The sequence below is a fragment of the Ursus americanus genome, chromosome 19 (assembly GCF_024610735.1).
Source record: "Ursus americanus isolate L20-20 chromosome 19, mUrsAme1.1.p, whole genome shotgun sequence".
Lineage (NCBI taxonomy): Eukaryota > Metazoa > Chordata > Mammalia > Carnivora > Ursidae > Ursus > Ursus americanus.
Genome location: NC_142145.1, coordinates 45745733 through 45767512, shown reverse-complemented (window position 1 = coordinate 45767512; position 21780 = coordinate 45745733).

Genomic DNA, 21780 nt, shown 5'->3' with positions numbered 1-21780 from the left:
AGCAGGAAGGACACACACTTGGCTCCAAGCTTTTTAACAACCAACGCAGAACAGGGATAGGATCGTTTTTACAATTCATCAGTGTGCGTAAGATCCAAACTTTCCAGTTGCATGACAGAAGGCCAGCTATCGCAGAGAAAAGTGAAACCGTATGAAACAACACACAGTTTCCTCAATAATCTTTTTCCTCCTTCATATTTTTATTTAAATTCTAGTTAGTTAACACAGGGCAATGTTGGTTTCGGGAGTAGAATTCAGTGATCCATCACTTACATACAACACCCGGTGCTCATCACAATGAATGCCCTCCTTGGGGCGCCTGGGTGGCACAGCGGTTAAGCGTCTGCCTTCGGCTCAGGGCGTGATCCCGGCATTATGGGATCGAGCCCCACATCAGGCTCCTCCGCTATGAGCCTGCTTCTTCCTCTCCCACTCCCCCTGCTTGTGTTCCCTCTCTAGCTGGCTGTCTCTATCTCTGTCGAATAAATAAATAAAATCTTAAAAAAAAAAAATAAATGCCCTCCTTATTACCCATCAGCCACCTAGCCCATCCCCCACCCACCTCCCTCCATCAACCCTGTTTGTTCTCTATCTTTAAGAGTCTCTTATGGTTTGATCCCCCCCTTTTTCCTCTCCCCCCACGTTCATCTGTTTTGTTTCTTAAATTCCATATGTGAGTGAAATCATGTGGTATTTGTCTTTCTCTGACTGACTTGTTTTGCTTAGCATAATACACTCTAGCTTCATCCGTGTCATTGTGCACGGCAAGATGTCATTCTTTCTGTTGGCTGAGTAATATTCCATTGTATATATGTATCACGTCTTCTTTATTCATCAGTCGATGGACGTTTGGGCTCTTTCCAGAGTTGATAATGCTGCTATAAACATAGGGGTGCATATACCCCTTTGAATCTGTACTTTTGTATCCTCCGGGTAAGTACCTAGTAGTGCAATTTCTGGATCATAGGGTAGCTCTATTTTTAACTTTCTGTTCCTCAACAACATCTTCATGGCAAATGCATTGGTGAATTTCGTGGAGCTGTCTTGGAGACATTCCTTTATGTAAACTGACAATCTAACATGAAAGGACTTCAGGGAAATTCAAAATAGTGCAGTTTATGGACAACATCTGCTGGGCTGGTTTCCAGGAGAATGGGTGGACTCCTGACCCCTGGGTGGTCCTGTATAAGGACCGTTCTCCTTGAGTCATCAACTGGCTCAGTTTGAGTTTATTCTCCAGCGGGTACCTGGAGCAGAGTTAGCTTAAGCATGAGGTTAAATCATGTAAACAACAGTAAACTAAGAATTAGAACTCTCCTCTTATAATAGTTCAGAAGCCTGACATGAACTTAAATGGGAGACTACCCGCACAGCCAGGGAGTAGATAGAGCCCGGAAGAAGCCATGGCAGGATGCTGCTGAGCCCTGGTAGACAGAGTGCTGGATCATGGACATCAAGTGGCTACATGGCCAGAACTTCCCATCCGGAACTAGGTTCCGCATAAGGTTGGTGGACCCAGAAACAATTCACCATGAGAAGGGAGTGGTCTCTCTGGGGTCAAGTCTGAGCAGCGTGAGAGGGCACAAGCAAACCTGCACGAGTATGTCACCAGCACCTCTCGTCCAGTTTGCACTTGCTGCTTGCGGCAAGCCCTTAGGACAACCTGATGGAGAAGGGAAAAGCTGGAGCTTGGTTAGTGGCTTGCCTGTTACAATGGGGGATAGATATGGGTATAAGCTAAAAATGGATGGTGGCAGCACAACAGTCCCACGTTGGATCTAATGGTGGCTGGAAAGACAGAACTTCAGCTGGAAGATGTGGTGAACCACTTTGTGTGGAGAGAAGTGGCCCAATGTTAGACTATATATGACTCATGGGCAGAGGAGAATGGCTTGACCTGTGCTCAGGTCCTAGGGAGGAGTTAGATTGGAAGATGGGGGAGAAGGATCTCCGGGGTAGAGGCCTGTGAGTGAATGTCTTGGAGTAGGCAGAAAATGTGAAGAGTTTTGTATTACATACTAATTCTCAGCGAAGAGCATTCACCATAAGAGAGGCGCTAAATGACCAAATAGACAGAATAACGTAACCAGTTGACATCAACCATCCTCTATCACTGGCCTCCCCAGTGCTGGCATGATGGGCACATGTGTCTAGGGGTAGCAGGTGGGAAGAGGAGTCACCATCTTGGCAATGATCAAGGTAATTGACCTTGGTCATCAGAAGGAGGGAGGCATTGTTACACAGAGGGGTAGGGGGAATATTCGCGGAATGCAGGTACTGCTCATAGTTGGCTTTATGATTTTTATGTTCTTGAACTTTTTGCTTATGAACCCCAGGAAGGGAAGAGCAGAATTACTCCAAGACACAAGACATGATTTTTGTCCCAACACACCCAGGTGGGATGTGCCTAAGACCATGGTGCTTGTCCTGGGCTCGAGCTGGGTGGGTTTCAGAGAAGACTAAGAGAAGCTAGAACGACATCATCAGTAGTGACAACAATAAAAACCAACTTGCAAAAAAACAAAGTGATTTTTGAACATCCTGGTGCATTGTTACTCTAAATTGAACGACAATGATAACAGAACCCATTAGCATGTCTTATTTGACATGGAGACTAGGAGAAGGGAGAATAAACAGAAAGAATTATAAAATGTTACTAGGCATGTCAAAAAAGCATAATGTATAGATGGCTAACATCCATCAAAATAAATCCATTCACACTTGTGTTCCTGGAACCTCTCATGGTTTCTGGAACATACTAAGCGGCACTGATAAGTTGTTAAGAGCAGGAGTTTGGATCTCCTGCTAATTTCCTCATCTTGGGAAAGTTTTTGGGTTGAGCTATAAGATATTGCCAATTTCCCAGGTCAAAATCATACGAAATTGTCATTTAGCAGGTCAAATTTTATAAATATCAGCAGTTTCATATGCTTTACCCTAATACTAATCTCTCTTAACTTTGGTTTCCTCATCCATAAAATGGAGATAATAATATAATCTTCCTCATTGGATCGTTGTGACAATTAAATTAATGCATATAAAGCACACAGCATTTGCCCATTAAGTTCTAGGTGTTATTATTGCTATAAATATTATTATGTCAAAAAATTAGTTGAGTGAATCATTGAATGCATGAATGGAAAATAATCTAAAATCAATGCCATTCTTCAGCCTACTGAATGGGAGAAAATATGTGCAAGTCATATATCTAATAAAGGGTTAATTTCCAAAATATATAAAGAACTCATGCAACTCAAAGCAAAAACCAAACAATCTGGTTAAAAAATGGGCTGAAAATCTGAGTAGACATTTTTCCAAAGACATAGAGATGGCCAACAAATACATGAGAAGATGCTCAACACTAATCAGGGAAATGCAAGTGAAAACCACAATGAGATATCACCTCACACCTACTAGAATGGCTATTATCAAAAAGATAAGAAATAAGAAGTGTTAGCCAGGATGTGGAAGAAGGAAAAACCCTTGCACACTTTTGGTGGGAATGTAAATTGGAGAAGCCACTGTGAAAAACAATATGGAGGTTCATCAAAAAATTAAAAATAGAACTATCATATGATCCAGCAATTCCACTTCTGGTATTCATCTGAAGGGAATCAAAACACTAAGTGGTAAACATACATGCACCCCCGTGTTCATTGCAGCATTATTTATAATAGCCAAGACATGGAGACCACCTAAATGTCCATCAGTGGGTGAATGGATAAAGAACATATCACACACACACACACACACACACACACACACACACACACTGGAATATTACTCATCCATAAAGAAGAATGAAATCTTACCATTTGTAACAACACGAATGAAGCTTGAGGGCATTATTCTAAGTGAAATAAATCAGACAGGAAAAGATAAATCTTGTATGATCTCACTTATCTGTGAAATCTAAAAACCAACCAACACAAACCAAACAAACAAAACCCAAGCTCATAGACACAGAGAACAGATTGGTGGTTGCCTGCAGTGGGGGTGGGTAAAATGGGTGAGGCGGGTCAAAAGGTACAAATTTCCAGTTATAAAATGAATAAGTCATGGGGATGTAATGCACCGTGTGATGACTCTTGCTAATAATACTGCACTGTATATTTGAAAGTAGCTGGGAGAGTGGATCTTCAAAGTTCTCGGCAGGAGAAGAAAGATTTGTAACTATGTACGGTGATGAATGTTAACTGGACTTATGTGGTGATCATCTTGCAATATATACAAATATTGACTCATGATACTGAACACCTGAAACTAATATAATGTATGTCAATTATACCTTAATAAAAAAAAAAAGGGAAGCCATTCTTACTGTGGTGAAAATAATTTTTAAAATGTTGAGTCTGGGGGTGCCTGGGGGACTCAGTCTGTTAAACGACTGACTCTTGGTTTCAACTCAGGTTGTGATCTCAGGCCCATGAAATCAAGCGCTGTGTTGGGCTCTGGGTTTAGCTTGGAGTCTCCCTGGGACTCTCCCCTCACTCCTGCCCCTCCCGCCTGCTCACTTGCTCTCTCTCTCTTTCTCTCTCTCTACCTCTAAAATAAGTAAATAAATCTTTTTTTAAAAATGTGGAGTCTGATATTAAAGGATGCCAGGGAAGCTGTTGGTATGCTGTAGCTACTTTGCAGGGTCTTTTCATTGTAATTAGCATATTGTAAATACTGCTGTTGATTTAGCTGTATTTCCTCTGAATCCATTTCTTAAGAGATTCCTCCTCTGACAATCTATTCTTCTTTATCGTATTTTCTGAAAAGAATGTTCTTTGGGATCTCATTTGCTTAAATTTTTCTAGTGTTCATTGATGAATTACTAAAGTTGTACTCTGCATGCTTGCCAATGGGCACTCTCTCTCCTTCTGCGTGGGGCATCTGACCGTTGCTTTGGGTCGAGTGGCGCTTGGAGTCCTGGTCCTGGCTTGTCTTTGTATGAAGTTTCCACTGTACCTCTTTTCCCCAGAGAGAGGAAGGCCGCACTGACATAGAGGAACTTTGCAAAATGGCCCCACTTTCCCCCTGAGAAGCCTAGAGCCACCCAGGCCTTTCTTATACTTTGCTTTTTGGTGCACTCTAGCAACTTTGCATTTATTGTTCATCTTAGTGACGTAACAAAATGTTAGGTTTCCCTCACTTCCATGATAGGGTTTGATGATGCTTTCTTGGGGGCCAGTTGCCTCTGGCCGAGTTCCATCAAATGCTTGCAGTTGCATGAGTTAAAGCTCGCGGTGAACCGTGCTCTACACGGCAGGATTTCTGGGAGCTTCGTCTGTGGCTCAGTGGACTAAGCACTGTGGTAGAAAGGCCAGCCCCGCAGCTTTGGCCTCCTAGCCAGATGCCTAGATTTTTGCCTGAAGTGTTTGATTTTCATTTGGAGGCTTGGCATGATTGCATAACTCTCCCAGCTTCCTCGGCGTCTAACATTTATTTAAAGACAGTGGGGTTAATAATTGGAAAATACCCTCTCACTGATCTGGCCCTGGGGAATAAAAGCTTCTATTATGGATGTGCCCAGAAGAGGTGCATCCTAACCGAAGCTGCTTTCAGCATTCCACTGGGGTTGCGGAGGGGTTGGGCGAGAGCATTAGCTTTTAATGTACTTACACTGACTCCTTACATTTTATTACCCACTTGCTAAACCCGTAAAGGGCAAAAGTGTAGCAGACACACGCACACGGACTTAGTTCCAAATTATTTGCAAAGTTGGCACTTGTTTCGCTTAATCCTTAATTGCACCAAAGCCATTTAAGAGAAGCCAAAAAAAGCTGAGTTCAGTCCTTAGGGAAAAGGGACTGGAAGACTCCCATGCTATGGACGTTCTCTCACAGCCTTACATGGGAGCCAGAGTGGACTTCAAATTTAATTTTGTTTGTGGAGAAAAACAGATTCCCTCCCTTCACGGTTGAAAATGCAGAATATAAAGTTTTTATTCACATTGGGCTTTGGGGGCCCATGTTTGGCCATTATATGTCACGTGCCCAACTGTATCTTAAAAATTGTGCAAATCTCAAGTGTGGCAGGAGGTTCATTATTTCAGCGAGGGTTCCTTGGTGGGCTTCTTATAGCTGAGAGGTGGGATGGGTTATAGGAACTTCAGTGAGACTGAACAGGAGAGTGGGAGCCACATGGAATCGGAAACCGTGTTGGCCTCATTCTCTTCCCAGTACGACGCCACATCCAGTCCCAGCACATAGTAGGTACTCACTGAATATTTCTGAATAAATGAATGAATGAATGGTCACAGATTATCTGAGGAAACACAAGCTTCTCAGATATAGAACCAAAGCTTCTGATGCTCTTTTCTCTCATGAGATTTGAAGTCTGTTTGTGTGGTTCTTTTACTCAGGAATCTATGGCACGTGCTGCTAGTTTGTAAGGGAGGCCATTGGACCGGCAACAATAAAGGACATTATCCTATTGCCCCATGAAGGCCACCGTCATGGCTTCACTGAAAGCAGAGCCTTCCCACCCACCCCCCAAAGACCTCTCATCACTGGTCCCAACATGGGGCTGGAAGGAACCTGAGGGTCCTGAAAATTACTGCTAAGGGTCTGTGACTCCATCTTTGTGTGTGTTTGTCTGTATTTTAAATTAGCTGGTGCTCCATGTATGTATATGTGTGACTGTGTGTGTAGGGGAAGGTGCCCTGGTATTACAATGTTGAATGAGGGGCCTTGTCCTTGTACACAGGATGTCCCCTCCCTACTCCCCACTCCCCAAGAGGTGCAGCTCAAGGTAAGCTTAGATCACAGCCCTTCACTGGGTGCTTCCAGCTTTGGTGCATTTTGTGAAGGTGTGGAATTCTCAGTTCCCACAACAAATGAAACGGGGCTGAAGAGGGAACCACAAGCAGAAAGTGGAAGGGTATGGGCGAGAAATGCAAGTGACTTCATTAGAAAGAGAAATGTCAGCAAAGCTTTGGGAAGAGCCACAATCAAACAACGTCTAGACAAAATAGTTCTGAGAACATCTGCCTTTCATTTGGTATCCTCATTATAATACCACGCTGATGTGCCCAGCCCAAGATGGGATCAGTGCCCTGATTGTTCCATAGTAAGTTCTGTCAGAGCTGGGGTTCAGCAGGTGGCCTGAGGGCCAGTCTACTCTGGCTCATTCCTGGGGCTAGTCAGGCTCACTGAGGGGTGGGCATCCAGGGAGCTCTCTCCAGAAAGCGAAGAAGCCTGGGGGCTGGTGTGGTATCCTGCAGGGCTGGGAGCAGACAGTAGGTGGTGGGCAAGGTAGACCAGCTATCCAGAGGATCTTAGGGCAGTGAGAGCTTCTACAGCAGTCCTGACAAGACCCTCCCCCCCAAGACCCTGGGGCTCTGACAAGGTAAAAAGTGGGCAGCAGGGAGTTATGTCCTGTAGCGGAGTCCACAGGTAGAAGCAGAAATGCAATTGTTAAGGACTGGCGTTTGATGGCAAAAGCAAGGAAGGTTTCCAGGTTCGAGAAACAAGAAATTCAGACACAATGGGTCAAGACTATTTCTCCAACAGGGCATAAAAATAACAATAGCTAGCTAAATTGGAGGCATATAATGAGCTGGCATTGCTTTAGACCCTTTATAATGATGACTTCATTCAACATTCGCAAAGCTCATGCCAAGGGTAAAATTTTTCAGTTGAAGAAACTGAGACTGAGAGAGGTTATTTAATTTGCCCAAAGTCACAAGGTCACAGAAGGTAGTAGATGGAGGAGCTGGGACTTAACCCCACGTCTGTAACTCTATGGCCTGTGGGTTTAATGCTGCATGGTGGAAGCTTGGTCAGGGAGCACAGACAAGGTGAAGGGCAATGATAGCGAGCACCAGCTGGGGGACTCAGTCCAGCCCTGCAGTAAATGTGTTCACACACATGGTGTCCTTTAACCTTCATGGTGTCCCTGTCCTTGTTTTGTTTTTGTTTTCCAGACGAGGGATCCAAACATATCAAGATGAAGTGGCTGGCCTAAAACTACACAGGAAAAAGTCAATAGCCCAATTAATTGGGATTGCATGTCAGAGCAAAGCCCGCAGCAGGAGTGCCCTGAGGCTGACGGGCCACGCGGAAGGAATTCAGGATGTAATACCTGTTACACATCCAGGGCTCCTTAATCTGAAAGCTGAGTTCCTGAAGGTGGAGAGCAACTGGGAACATACGTAACTTTAAGGAGTGTGACTTCCTGTTCTAAGTGTAAGGAGTGGGTTTCACCTGATATAACCCAGTGATGCAGTTCGTCTCCAGAGCAAATGAGTCATGGATTTAGTCCTTACGTTGAGTTCAACACCTTACAGTCATCTCTCTGCTCAAAGGCAGCTACATCAGTAGATGTGATTATAGAATAAGTGAAAGCTAAATTTAACTTCAGCTATGTGTCATTTCTTTTGAGTTCTGTAAACCTGGTGCAATTATTACTCATACCAAGCGAAGAGAATTAGGCAGGTTATTTCATGCCCTTTTTAAAAAGATTGTGAAACTTTGACTTTTTATATTTGTTGTATGTACAGCTGAGTGAACGGTAAAGACAACATAATGCTGGAGAGTCAGAGGCTTAGAAATTATCCATCAAGTAACAGTCAACCCATCAACAAATGTTTTTTGACTGCCCGCTCTGGGTCCTGCACTGTGTTAGGCATTAGGTTGTAAGGTCACTTGGAGAGGTCATTTACACGAGTACATCTTGCACTATCTGTGAAGAAAGACCATTTAAAAAAATTCTAATCCGTTGTCAACCAATATTTCGTAATGTACAATAAAACTGGGTTATGAGAAAAATGATCGCGTTGGATGTCTTGGCAATATCAAATTGCTAAAAAGTTTATAAACACTCTCAATTTTTGTCCTTTATTCATTACAAACAGTTCATGGATTGGCGCTGGTCCACAGACCACACTTGGAGTAGTGTTGACTTAAACAAGGCTTGACCACTCTGGAGCGATCTCAACAACTGAAAAACTAATTTTTGCTGCTGTTTCTTTCAGTTTTTTTTTCTTTTTGCTTATCATGTTAGTGGAATTTCCAATGCTTGATGATAGTTTTTAAAGAAACTCTTTGTTTCAAGGTAAACCACACTTTCCCCACCTGAGAGATAAGGGAGAAAGGCTTCCTTCAAAGACCAACCTATAAAAGGTACATAAAGAATGAAAGAAAGGAGTAGAAACTGTAACACCAGCTGAGGGAAAAATTGAGGCTAAGGCTATGCTGGCAAAGGAGGATCACAAATGGTCAAAAAGTTACTTTTGGAGGAAAATTATGACTCACAAGATAGCTACAAAAAGAGTATCTGACTGGCTTCACATAGATACAGAATGCAGAAATCTATTTTTATCAGAATTGTCCTTTCTGGCACTGTTCTTGATGCCGTGGCAGAAGGCATATTCACAAGAACTTTTTTTTTTTTTGACTTGGAATGAAGTTAACAGTATTTTGGCAAGAGCAAAAACAGGGCATGAAACTCATGAGATCAAATTTTTCTTTTCCCTAGATACTTACCCACAAGCAAAAGCCAGAAAAGAAAAAGAAGAGATTGACTTAATTTATCTTAAAGACATGAACTTCATAGAAAAATATTCGAAATACAGAAGTCACTTTCTAAAATCTCCATTTCCTAGAAGTGTCTCAAAGTAAAAACTTCCTCACCCTAATGGGAACGAGTGTTTTCTGTGTTTCACTTCATGTGCTAAGTCAAGGCCTTTAAGAATGGAACATGAAAACAGTAGGTGATATTTATCAGTCATATTGATGGATAAGAAGAGACAAGATTCTGGGTGTTGTGGTTATTTGCCGTTGCATAATAGGCCGCCTTAAAATCCCGTGGCTTAAAACATCTACAGGCGGACCCTGACTTGCAATGTTTCGACTTACGATTTTTTGACTTTATGATGGTATGAAAGTGATATGCATTCAGTAGAAACTGCACTTGGAATTTTGAATTTCGATCTTTTCCAGGGCTAGCAATGTGCAAGGTACCATCCTCCTGCGTGATGCTGGGCAGCGACAGTCCACCCAGTCAGCCGCACCATCGTGAGGGTAAACAACAGATGCAGTCACAACCATTCTGGACAACCATTCTGTTTCCTACTTTCAGTACAGTATTCAACAAATCACATGAGCTGTTCAACACTTTATTATAAAACAGGCTCTCTGTCAGCTGATTTTGCCCAACTATTGGCTAATGTAAATGTTCTGAGCACGTTTAATGTAGGCTAGGCTAAGCTGTGGTGTTCAGTAGTTTAAGTATATTAAATGCCTTTTGACTTATGATACTTTCAATTTATGATGGGTTTATTGGGATGCAGTCACGTTGTAAGTCAAGGAGGATCTGTATTGCTTTATTCAGGACTCAGCAGTCTGGGCTGGGATCAGCTGGGCGGTTCCGCTGGTCTTGCCTGGGGTCCCTTATGCAGGTACCTTTATCTGATGGGCTGTAATAACTAAGCTAGCTTCACAGTGTGCCTTGCATGGTCTCACAGGATCTCTTTCTACATCCCTTCTTTCTCCAGCAGGGCAGTTGGACTTCCTTGTGGCATAGAATCTGGATTCCGAGAGGGAGAATTCTAAGATGACAGGTGCTTATCAAATCTCTGCTTGCATCATGCTTGCTAATGTCTCATTTGCCAAAGCAAGTCACATGACCAAACTCAGACTCAGTGTAGGAAGGAACAACACAAGGGTAAGAATTCTCAGAGGCATGGTTCATTGGGAGCCACTAATGTAATGGTCCATCATAAAATTAAGTTTTTTAAATTGTATAAATGTAAATTCTGCTTTTCTTAAGAAGACAGAATTAGGTTACTTGGAAAATCCAGCTCATGTTCTAGAGCTTTGCAAGATGGCATTTATATTTGGGGATGTTCTTAATGACTTGTAGGGCTTTTAAAACTCACCAGATTAGATCACCCAAGCCAGTTGATCAATTCATAAATATTTACTGAGCACCTATTAACCTGTTATCACTGTGCAAAGTGGTATGGAAGATACATTTTTCTTGCATTCAGGGTACTTGTAACAGAGTTGGAAAATACAGATAGTAATAGTAATGTGACAATATTGCAAACAATGTAAGACAGAAGACAACTAAGTGCTAAGCTGTGCCATATAGAATATAAAGAAGTAAAGAATTTCAAACTTTTAGTTATGCCTTGTTCTGATGAGGTTTTCAACACATAGAGACATGGTCTAAGAGTCATAATAATCCATTAATAATCCAAGTCTGAGCATGTAGACTTGACTATACTGTCTGACTCTACTGGTCCTCCTCTCGGGGGTGGAAGACACTGGCTTCGTGAATGCAGAGAACAAGGAAAATCAGCCACTTAAAGAAAGGTGATTAAGCTTTCTCAAACTTGAGTCTTTGCCCTTCGAGAAAGCAGATGACTTGCAAGACAATTTGTCAGCATCTGCCTAGTTCTCCCGTCGTTAGTAACCTACAGTCTGGCCACGCTGCTACATTCAGCTGCGCTGGGAAGGGCTGGCAGTTGAGCAGTTGTGCCGAATGGTGAGGACTGTGATGGCGTCGGGAGCAGCAAATTATCCCAGACAGGAGATACTGAAGAACCAGGAAGAAAGAACAGGTATTTGGTTCTAGATACCAACTTGTATTCCGGACACTCTGCCAGACTCTGGGGATAAAAATGAACTAGACTTGGTGCCTGCCTCTCCAAATCCCACGGTCTAATAAGTAGGCAGGTCTAAATGCTACAACAGGGGAGTGCAAGCGGAGGGACAGGCCGGGAGAGGAGGGGAAGAGTTGGCAGTAGGGAAAGCCTGCCAAATAACGGGATGCCTGAGGTGAATTTTGAAGAATTAATTGGAGTTAAGGTGGGGAAGGGCTGTCCGGACAGAAGATACAGCCATGAGCAAAGGCATGGAGACACACCGGGAAATCATTTGAGTAGCTTGGAAAATAAGGTACCATGCAGGCAGGTGAAGGAGATAGGGCAGAAAGGAAAGCTAAGGCCAACTAATAAACCGCCCTACTAAGGAGTTCAGATTTTATCCTAAGTGCTAAGAAACATTAAGTGATTAAGCAGAGTAGACACATGACCACATTTACATTTTAGAAATGGCACTGCCCAGATGATGAAAACGTTCCATAATCTCGTCTGTTCAGTGTGATAACTGCTAACCAGATGTGGCTGTTGAGCACTTGAAATGCAGCCAGTGTGACTGAGGAACTAAATTTTTAATTTTAAGATTTGAATTTAGATAGCCACATGTGGTTCTTGGCTACCATATTGGACAGCTCAGCTCTAGAAAAATCCCCAGAGCAGTGGCTTGGAGGATGGATTGGATGAGGGCATGACTGGAGGGACTTCGAAGACTCTGTTAACAATTCAGGTGTGGAATAATGTGATCCCAAATTAAGCCTGGGGCCATGGGAATGGTTGGAGGTGGCCAACTAGAGAACCACTTAGGAAATGAAATGGGTAGAACTTGGATCCTCTCTGACATGAGGGAGCAGCCCTGATCATGAGAACAAGGTAGGTCCTAAGAAGTAGGGACAAATAAGTATACTTAAGAGGATGAAGCCAAGTCCAGAGACTGTGGAGCAGCAGAGCTCGGAGTGACGTGGTCGGCAGTAGGAAATTGTGATAAATTGTGCTGGTCTTCCATTACTATGCAAGATAGGTTATAAGTGAGAGAGACTGCAGACAGAGACAACAGCTGGGAAGTTGACCTTGGTGTGGTTGAGAGCGGTTTGGACAAGGTAGAGATAGCGGGAGGGTGAATGAATGGGTGAACTCGGGCTAATGATAATCAGCATCATTTATTTATTTATTTAGTTTTAAGATTTTACTTACTTATTTGACAGAGAGAGAGCACGAGAGCACAAGCAGGGGGAGCTGCAGAGGAAGAGGGAGAAACAGGCTCCCCACTGAGCCGGGAGCCCGATGTGGGGCTTGATCCCAGGACCCTGGGATTGTGACCTGAGCTGATGCTTAACTGACTGAGCCACCCAGGAGCCCCAGCATCATTTGAACATCAGGGAAAGAGAACAGTCAATGAGAGATCCATGTTTTCCAGTCCAACAGGGAAAAGGAAAGGGAAAAGTGAATTCGTGCTGATTAAGGACCTAGGATTAGGCACTATGCTAGATACTTTCACAAAAACCTTCTCCGTGGGATGCTAGACAAACTGGTGTTGTCACGGATGGAAATGCACTGGCCAAGAAAAGGGCTGAATTAATATTGTTCCACTGCTTAGATTTTGAATGTGAGTTGTATCCTAAGTGGAAGATCTACTTTTCCATATGTATTTGTGTTGAGGAGGTGAGAAAAGAGAATTAAGGATGTATAGGCAGTGGGATTTTAAAAAATACACCTACTTACCTACTTACATAGTTTATTTGATTAACGAACATTTTTAAGAGATTTTTGTTAATGGGTAGTTTCACGATAATAGATCTGATATTATGATTTTGTTGGCTTAATCAAAGGACGTTGTCTTAGAGTTCTGGAGGCTAGACACCTGCAACCAAGTTGTCAGCAGGGTTGCTTCTGTCTAAAGGATGTGAGAAAGAGTCTCCTCCGTGCCTTTGTCTGTTGCTGGTGGTTCGCCGGCCAGCTTTGGCCACCCTGGCTGACTGACACATCATTTTGACCTCTAACCTCATGTTCACAGGGTGTTCTTCCCATGTGTGTCTGTGTCCAACTTTCTCTCTTTAATGAGGATACGAGTAATATTGGATTAAGGGGTCATCTCACTCCAGCAGGACATCATCTTAGCTAATTATGTCTGCAATGGCCCCATTTCCACATTCTGAGGTGCTGGGGGTTAGGACTTCAACCTATGAATTTTGGGGGAGGACACCGTTTAACCAATAACAGTCTTCCCTCTTGTCCTCTCACATGAACATCTGTTCACCCCATCCCAATACTCCCCAAAGTCTTATCGCATTCCAGCATCAACTCTAAATGCCAAATCTCATCTACATCGGGAATGGATGAGACTGGGCACGTGATTCATCCTGGGGCAAACTCTTTTCCATCTGTGAACTTACGAACTCAGACAACAAGTTATCTGCTTCTAAAATACAGTGACAGAACAAATGTAGGATAGACATTCCTATTCTAAAAGGGAGAAATTGGATGGAGAAAAAGGGTCAAGGGTCATGGGTCCCAAGCATATCTGAAACCAACAGGGCAAACTCTATTCAGTTTTAAGGTTTTAGAATGATCCTCTTTGGCTTGATGCTCTGTCCTCTCGGGATCTGATATTGTTTTACTTAGCTGTTATTTTAATAGCTAAAAGGACTTTGTCCTTCAAAGTCAATGGGAAAATACTTTAAAGAGATTTAAGCATAGAAAAGCACAAGCAGCCGACAGCAGCTCAGCAAAACAAGTGCCTCATATTATTAGTCCAGCTAAACCCACATAAACCCAGGTCGATATTCCAACATAACTTTAAAATAAAACAATAAGCTTCCTTAGGTTGTGAGGTGAGAAAACTGGAGGGTTGTCAAGATTTGTGGCTCAAGTCATAGCTTGGTTTTAGGGCCTGGGGTAGCTTCTTATTCCTTATTGAACACTTGCTTATGAGGGTCTTCCTTTTGCTCCCCTACATAGTAAAAATATTACAACAATAATAATTCAATCAAAGGTACTAGTTAAGATAATACTAACTACTTTAACAGATAATCCCCCGAACCTTGGTCGCTTAATTTAATGAAAGTCCATTTCTTTTTTATATAACAATCCAATGCAGGTGTGTGGAGCACAACCTTCCAGAGCGGACCTAGACTCTTTTCATGTTGTAGACTTCCATCTCCTAGGGCCTTGAAGTCCTTTGCTTCCAGGCAGGGAGAGATGAAACATAAAAAAAATGACACAAGAGGTTTTGATGGGCCATTTATCCTCACTTTTCATTGGCTTGAAATCCACCATATGGCCCCACTTAGATGTATGTAGCACGAGAGATGTTTCCCTAGAGCAGGGGCCACTTCTCAGAACAACTCTACAGTACAGAAGGGGAGCACCAGGCCTTAGTGGGAAGCTAGTCATTTCCATCACAGCAGACCAGATTACGTTGATAGCTTATGACTCTTCAGTATTTCTTGTCTGCATCTCTTCATATTATTTACATACCAGTGACTCCGTCCCTCTTGCATCTTCTCTCATTTCCTCAAGGCTACCCATGTAATTTACTCATATTTTCCAGTTGTTTTATAGGCCTGGCTGTCTAGCCATTCTCAGAATCCTCTTTGGAATTTACTTCTATGAAAAACACATTGTATGAGATAAGGAAATAACTGGTAAGTCCCATAAACAAAACTGGACACTGTATAAAGCTACAGTAAACCTTTCCAGAAAAGAGTAAGTTGGATCCCCGTTGCCTTCTTAAGAAGTGAGTATTGAAGTTCACACCCCATTTGTCCTGTGAACTGCCCAGCATTAAGAGAGTTGCTAAAAAGTATGAAGGGATCGAATGGGGCACCTGGGGGGCACAGTCAGTTAAGCGACCGACTCTTGGTTTTAGCTCAGGTTGTGATCTCAGAGTAATGAGATCGAGCCCTGCTTCTGGCTCTGCGCTCAGCAGGGAGTCTGCTTGAGATTCTCTCTCCCTCTGCCCTTCCTGCTTGTGCTCTCTCTCTCTCTAAAATAAATAAATAAATACATCTTTTAAAAAAAGTATTAAGTGACCAGAGATTTGGTTTAAAAATTGTTTATTAGACCTGTGTTCTAGGGCTTATGTGAAATGAGCTCAATCAGAATTGTGACAAATATTTATCAACCTGCTACTCTATATAAGGCACGTATATAGAGATCTTAAAAGACACAAAGAAAAAAAAAATCCTTGGGCTAGCCTTTGTCCTTAAGAGTTTTCCTTCTGTATTGTTAAATAGCCCATTTACTGTGTCTGTTGGGCAAATTCTAACCAAATGCACGTCTCGGGAGAGATGTAATTTGCACACAGAAACAAAGTGTAGTGAGGTCGAACACTAGCTGATGACATATTAGTGGTATTTCTGGTCGTCATAGAGACTATTCAAATCCTAAAACATAAGGTGACCCAGGTAAAAATGATCCAAGAGTGTATGTAGAGCCTACTTGCTGATTTTCACTCAAAATCTCTACCAGATAAATTGTGAAACTTCATGTCAGGAGAATGAAGGTTCCATTCCGTAAGTCTCCACTAAGGCTGAGCAAGATGGGTTAATTACCCACTAGCTTATTGTTACTCATCAACAAAATGAGAATGATCGTTTCAACCTGCTTACCTTGCAGGGTTAGCTCTGGGCTGTAGGAACAAATTTCATTATAAAGAGGAGGCACTGTTTCTTTTATCCTAGCACTACTGCTTGTAATAACACACACCTGGGGTGGAAAGAAGGCATCTTCCTTAATAACAAATGTATAAAATTACTGGCTCTGCCCAACTGCATATTTCACATAAAGGCCAACCTGGAGTGTGTGAAGCAAGCGCTGGAGAGGAAATTCATGCGAATGGAATGTGAATTCTTCATAGGGTCTTTGGCAGAACTAACTACTAGGGAGTGCCCTAGTGGGAGGTACCAGTGTCAGGGCTCCAACCAAAGCTGGAATCTGCCTGCAGTGAGCAGAAAAACTGGATACTGAGGTTTCTACTCTGGTTTGCTTACTGCTGGGGATTCTGAGCTCAGAAGATGAGCCACGCACAAGCCATGTGCCAAGGGAGCATGACTGTTTTCCAAGGACTGTTAGTTTCTATGGGCCTGTCCCCTGCGAGGGGGGATAATGCTAAGTGAAATAAGTCAAGCAGAGAAAGACAATTATCATATGGTTTCTCTCATCTATGGAACATAAGAACTAGGAAGATCGGTAGGAGAAGAAAGGGGTAAAGAAAGGGGGGGTAATCAGAAGGGGGAAAGAAGGGGCACCTGGGTGGCACAGCGGTTAAGCGTCTGCCTTCGGCTCAGGGCGTGATCCCGGCGTTATGGGATCGAGCCCCCTCCGCTAGGAGCCTGCTTCTTCCTCTCCCACTCCCCCTGCTTGTGTTCCCTCTCTCGCTGGCTGTCTCTATCTCTGTCAAATAAATAAATAAAATCTTAAAAAAAAAAAAAAAAAGAAGGGGGAAAGAAGCATGAGAGACTATGGACTCTGGGAAACAAACGGAGGGCTTCAGAGGGGAGGGGGGTGGGGGAATGGGATAGACTGGTGATGGGTATTAAGGAGCACGTATTGCATGGTGCACTGGGTGTTATACGCAACTAATGAATCATGGAACTTTACATCAAAAACCAGGGAGGTACTGTATGGTGACTAACATAATATAATAAAAAAATATTATTATATAAAAAAAAAAAGATCTACGGGCCTGGAGCAGGCAGGCCCACAGTGAAAGGAAGCGGGGATGAGGTGTGCTGGAATCCTAGGCAGGCATACAGCTGGGTTCTGCAGACCATTTCATGGTAATGAGGAGTTGGGCCACTCCCTGAACCTTGGCTTCTTATCTACAAATTAAAATGGGCATCAGTAGAGCATAGGAAATGCTGTCAATAATATTTTAATAAGTTCATATGGTGGTGACGGATGGTAACAATATTTAGTCTATGTATGTAGTTGTCAAATCACTATGTTGTACCCCTGAAACTATATAATGTTGTGTGTCAATGGTACTTCAATTAAAAATAAAAATACAAAGAAAAGTAAAAATAACAGAAATACAGTTAGTGAAATTCTTTCAAAGCAGGAGGTCATGAGAGAAGCATAATAAAAGGGCATACACACAGACACACACACACGTACATATACATATATGTGTAATTTTTTTTTTTAATGATGGGATAGTTGGGTTCCAAAAGACACTTTCTATCTTAGGGTTTGCAATGAAGCCAAGCAGTTGGATGGCAGAACTTTCTTCATTATCTAGTTGCCTCTGGCTTTTAAGGGGAAGGCCTCACCAGGTGTGTGGTAGTATAAGAAATAAGAAATGCCTTTGTTTTTCTGCTTTGTTTTATTCTTTTCATTGCTACTGGTAATACATAGACCACTATTGGCCTAGAACGACATCGCTGTTTTCTCTATGAAGTGATGTTGAAAAGGAAAACTGCAACCTGCTCCTTAAGCCAAGCCAAAGGCAAGTTATTGTACTGAACAATACGCCTCAAAGAACAATTGCAGTAACAAGCATGACCCAAGACTTCTGATTCCAGTTCATATTCCTAGGAGGGTTTGGAGGACAGGACAAAGTTGCCACATTGGGGAGGGGGAGAAGGAGGAAGGAGAAGGAGAAAATCTATGCTTTGCTTATGGGAGCTTCCCCCCGAGTCTGGGTCACAGGCCCATCCCTGTGCTAAAGGGACGTTACGGAGGTTGATTATGCCCTTGTAAGACACGGCGAGGTTATCACCCTTGCATGTTTACGTTCTTGACTCTGGGGCAAATCTTTTCAGCAGTGGTCTGGTGAGTTGCATTTCCATCTTAAAATCTGAAGGATGTAACTTAACTATGCATGAATCACTTCTGAAGCATTGGGAGGCCAGCCAAACCCCAAATTCACTTGTGTTCGTTTGGGTTTGTTCATAACCAACTATGCATGTCTGTTGCACCCACCCCTGTAGGACTAAGTAAACCAGTGGCTCCCCTTGTGTGCCAGCCTTCTGTAGCCTTCACACCTCACGTGGCCCTGCCCCAGGGAGCTTTTTCCTCTGTCCTCCCAGCATCCTGCCAGGAGCTGGAACTGGGCATCAGCAGTCCTATGACCTGCTCATTATTCCTACTTCGCTCTCTTTTTTCTTTCTCCTTTTTTCTTTTTCTTTCTTTCTCTCTCCCTCCCTCCCATCTTTCTTTCTTTCTTTCTTTCTTTCTTTCTTTCTTTCTTTCTTTCTTTCTTTCTTTCTTTCTTTCTTTCTTATTTTACTTATTTGAGAGAGAGAGTAAGCGAGCGAGAGAGAGAGAGCATGAGAGAGGACAGAGGGAGAGGGAGAAGCAGATGCCCCACTGAGCAGGGAGCCCCACATGGGGCTCAGCCCCAGGACCCTGGGGATAATGACCTTAGCCGAAGGCAGACAGGTAACCAACTGAGCCTCTCAGGCGTCCTACTCCTACTTTTCTTAAAACATGAACAAGACACTTAATTTCCTCAAGCATCATCTTTCCCCCATTAGAACAGAACAGCCCCATCTTGCAGTAAAAACACAGTGTGCCTTAAATCTGCTGCTTCCATGTTTACAAGCACTTTGCTCACACACACCTTCATTTAAACTCCAGAGCAGCCTCTCTCCCCTCCCCCAACCGAAGTGTCACTAATCTCATATCTCCGATATCTGGGACCGTGAGGGTAGGTGTTCCTGACATGTACATTTTGGATACATAATCTTTTTTTTTTTTTTAAGATTTTATTTATTTATTTAACAGAGAGAGAGAGCACAAACAGGGGGAGGGGCAGAGGGAGAGGGAGAAGCAGACTCCCCGTGGAGCAGGGAGCCCCACACAGGGGCTCGATCCAGGACCCTGACATCATGACCCGAGTGGAAGGCGGACACTTAACCGACTGAGCCACCCCGGATACGTAATCTTTAGAAAGATAACTAACAAATACGAACTTCAGATATGTAGTTTTTATTTGGTCGTCTTCAAAGCTGTTCTCAGGGGGCAAACGCACTTGTACTCTCATGTTACAAAGTTATTTTTAAACAGCAATGACGATGTAAAGTCAGTGATATTATGTATCTTTTGACGGAGGAATGTAATAAAACGTATCAGGGAGAAACTACTGTCCCTGTACAATGAAGAGCATTTGCAAGTCGTGCTCTTCCTTGTTGCCTGTTACAGCAAAACACGAAGTTCTGCGAGGAAGAAGCCTTGACTGGAGTCCACAGCCGGTCGGTTCTGATGCTGAGGGTTCTGATGGCAGAGCATCTCGGCGAAATGGCCTGGCGTTGTGGAAGAGTTCCTGACTGGGTGGAGAACAGCTCCTTTAATTTAGATTTTGCTTTACATTTGTACATTAATACAATAGTTTTGGAATCTTAGTCATTTGTTGGATATTTCCCTTCAAATAATCTTGTGTCTCGACAGACTTTATAAAAGGGTGCAAACTCTTTCGCACTTTCTCTCAGTCCTCTTTTGTCCACTAAGATAGGACCAGACCACTTTGGGCTGGATCTTTCCAGATAGTACTGGGCATTTATCCAGTTGATTTATTAAAATATGAAAGTTCTTATTAGGGCAAAGCAATACAGGCTCATTATTGGAAAAATGAAAAAAAATTCAAACAAAAAGAAGAATATAAACAAAAAGTCCCTTCCCTCCATCTCCCCTATCCACTCTTTTTTTTTTTTTTAAGATTTTGTTTATTTATTCGACAGAGATAGAGACAGCCAGCGAGAGAGGGAACACAAGCAGGGGGAGTGGGAGAGGAAGAAGCAGGCTCCCAGCGGAGGAGCCTGATGTGGGGCTCGATCCCAGAACCCCGGGATCACGCCCCGAGCCGAAGGCAGACGCTCAACTGCTGTGCCACCCAGGCGCCCCCCCACCTATCCACTCTTGAACATGCCATTGTAGAACTTTCAAGATCTGAGTCTGCTTTCATACACACAAATGCACGTGCACACATAGGCACAAGTTCATATGTAGTTTTTATATTATGATCTATTTCAGTTCTGCAAACTTCTTTTTAAATAACAGCGGCATTAAGATATAATTCACATACCAGAAATTCACTTTTAAAGTGCACGAGTCGGTGGTTTTTCACGTATTCACAGGGTTGTACATCCATCAGCACTACCTAATTCCAGAAGATTTTTATCATTGCAGAAGGAAATCCCATCTCCGTTAGCAGTTACTCCCCATACAATATGTAGCCTTTTGTGTCTGGCTTCTTTCACGCAGTTAATGTTTTCAAGGGTCACCTATGTTATAGCATATATCAGATCAGATTCATCCATTTTTATGGCAGAATGATATTCCATTGTATGGATAGACCATATTTTGTTAATTCATCAGTTGGTGAGCATTGCACTGTTTTCACTTTTTGGCTCTTATAAATGCTGCTATGAACATTAATGCACAAGTTTATGTGCGGTTGTTCATTTCTCTTGAATAGATACTTAGGATTGGAATTTCTGGGTCACACGATAACAGCATGTTTAAGTTTTTGAGGAACTGCCTAAGTGTTTTCTAAAGTGTCTGCCCCATGTTACATCCCACCAGCAATGTATGAGGGTTCCAATTTCTCCATACCCTCACCAACACTTGCTATTATCTGTCTTTTTGATTATAGCCACCCTAGTGGATGTGAAGTGGTACCTCATTGTGGTTTTGATTTGCATTTCTTTGATGACTAATAATGTTGAGCATCTTTCCATGTGCTTATTGGTCAATTTTTACATCTTATTTGAAGAAATGTCTATTTGAAGAATTTTTTCAGTCATCTAATTTTTTTTAATGGCTGAGTAGTAGAGTACTTTATTCTGGATATGACTCTCTTATCAGATACATGATTTGCAAATATTTTCTTCCATCTTTGGGTTGCCTTTACACTTTTTTGATGGTGTCCTTTGAAGTACAAAAGTTTTAAAATTTGATGAGGTTTGATTAATTTTTTCTTTTGTTGCATGTGCTTTTGATTTCACATCTAAGAAAGCATTATCTAATCCAAAAGCACAAAGATTTATTCTTATGTTCTTGTCTAAGAGTTTTATAGTGTTAGCTCTTACATTTAGGTCTTTGATCCATTTTGAGTTCTTTTTTTTTTTTTTTTTTTTTGTATGTGGTGTGAGGTAGGCATCCAACTTGATTCATTTGCATGTGGATAGCCAGCTGTCCCAGCACCATTTATTGAAAAGATTACTCTTTCCCCATTGAATAGTCTTGGC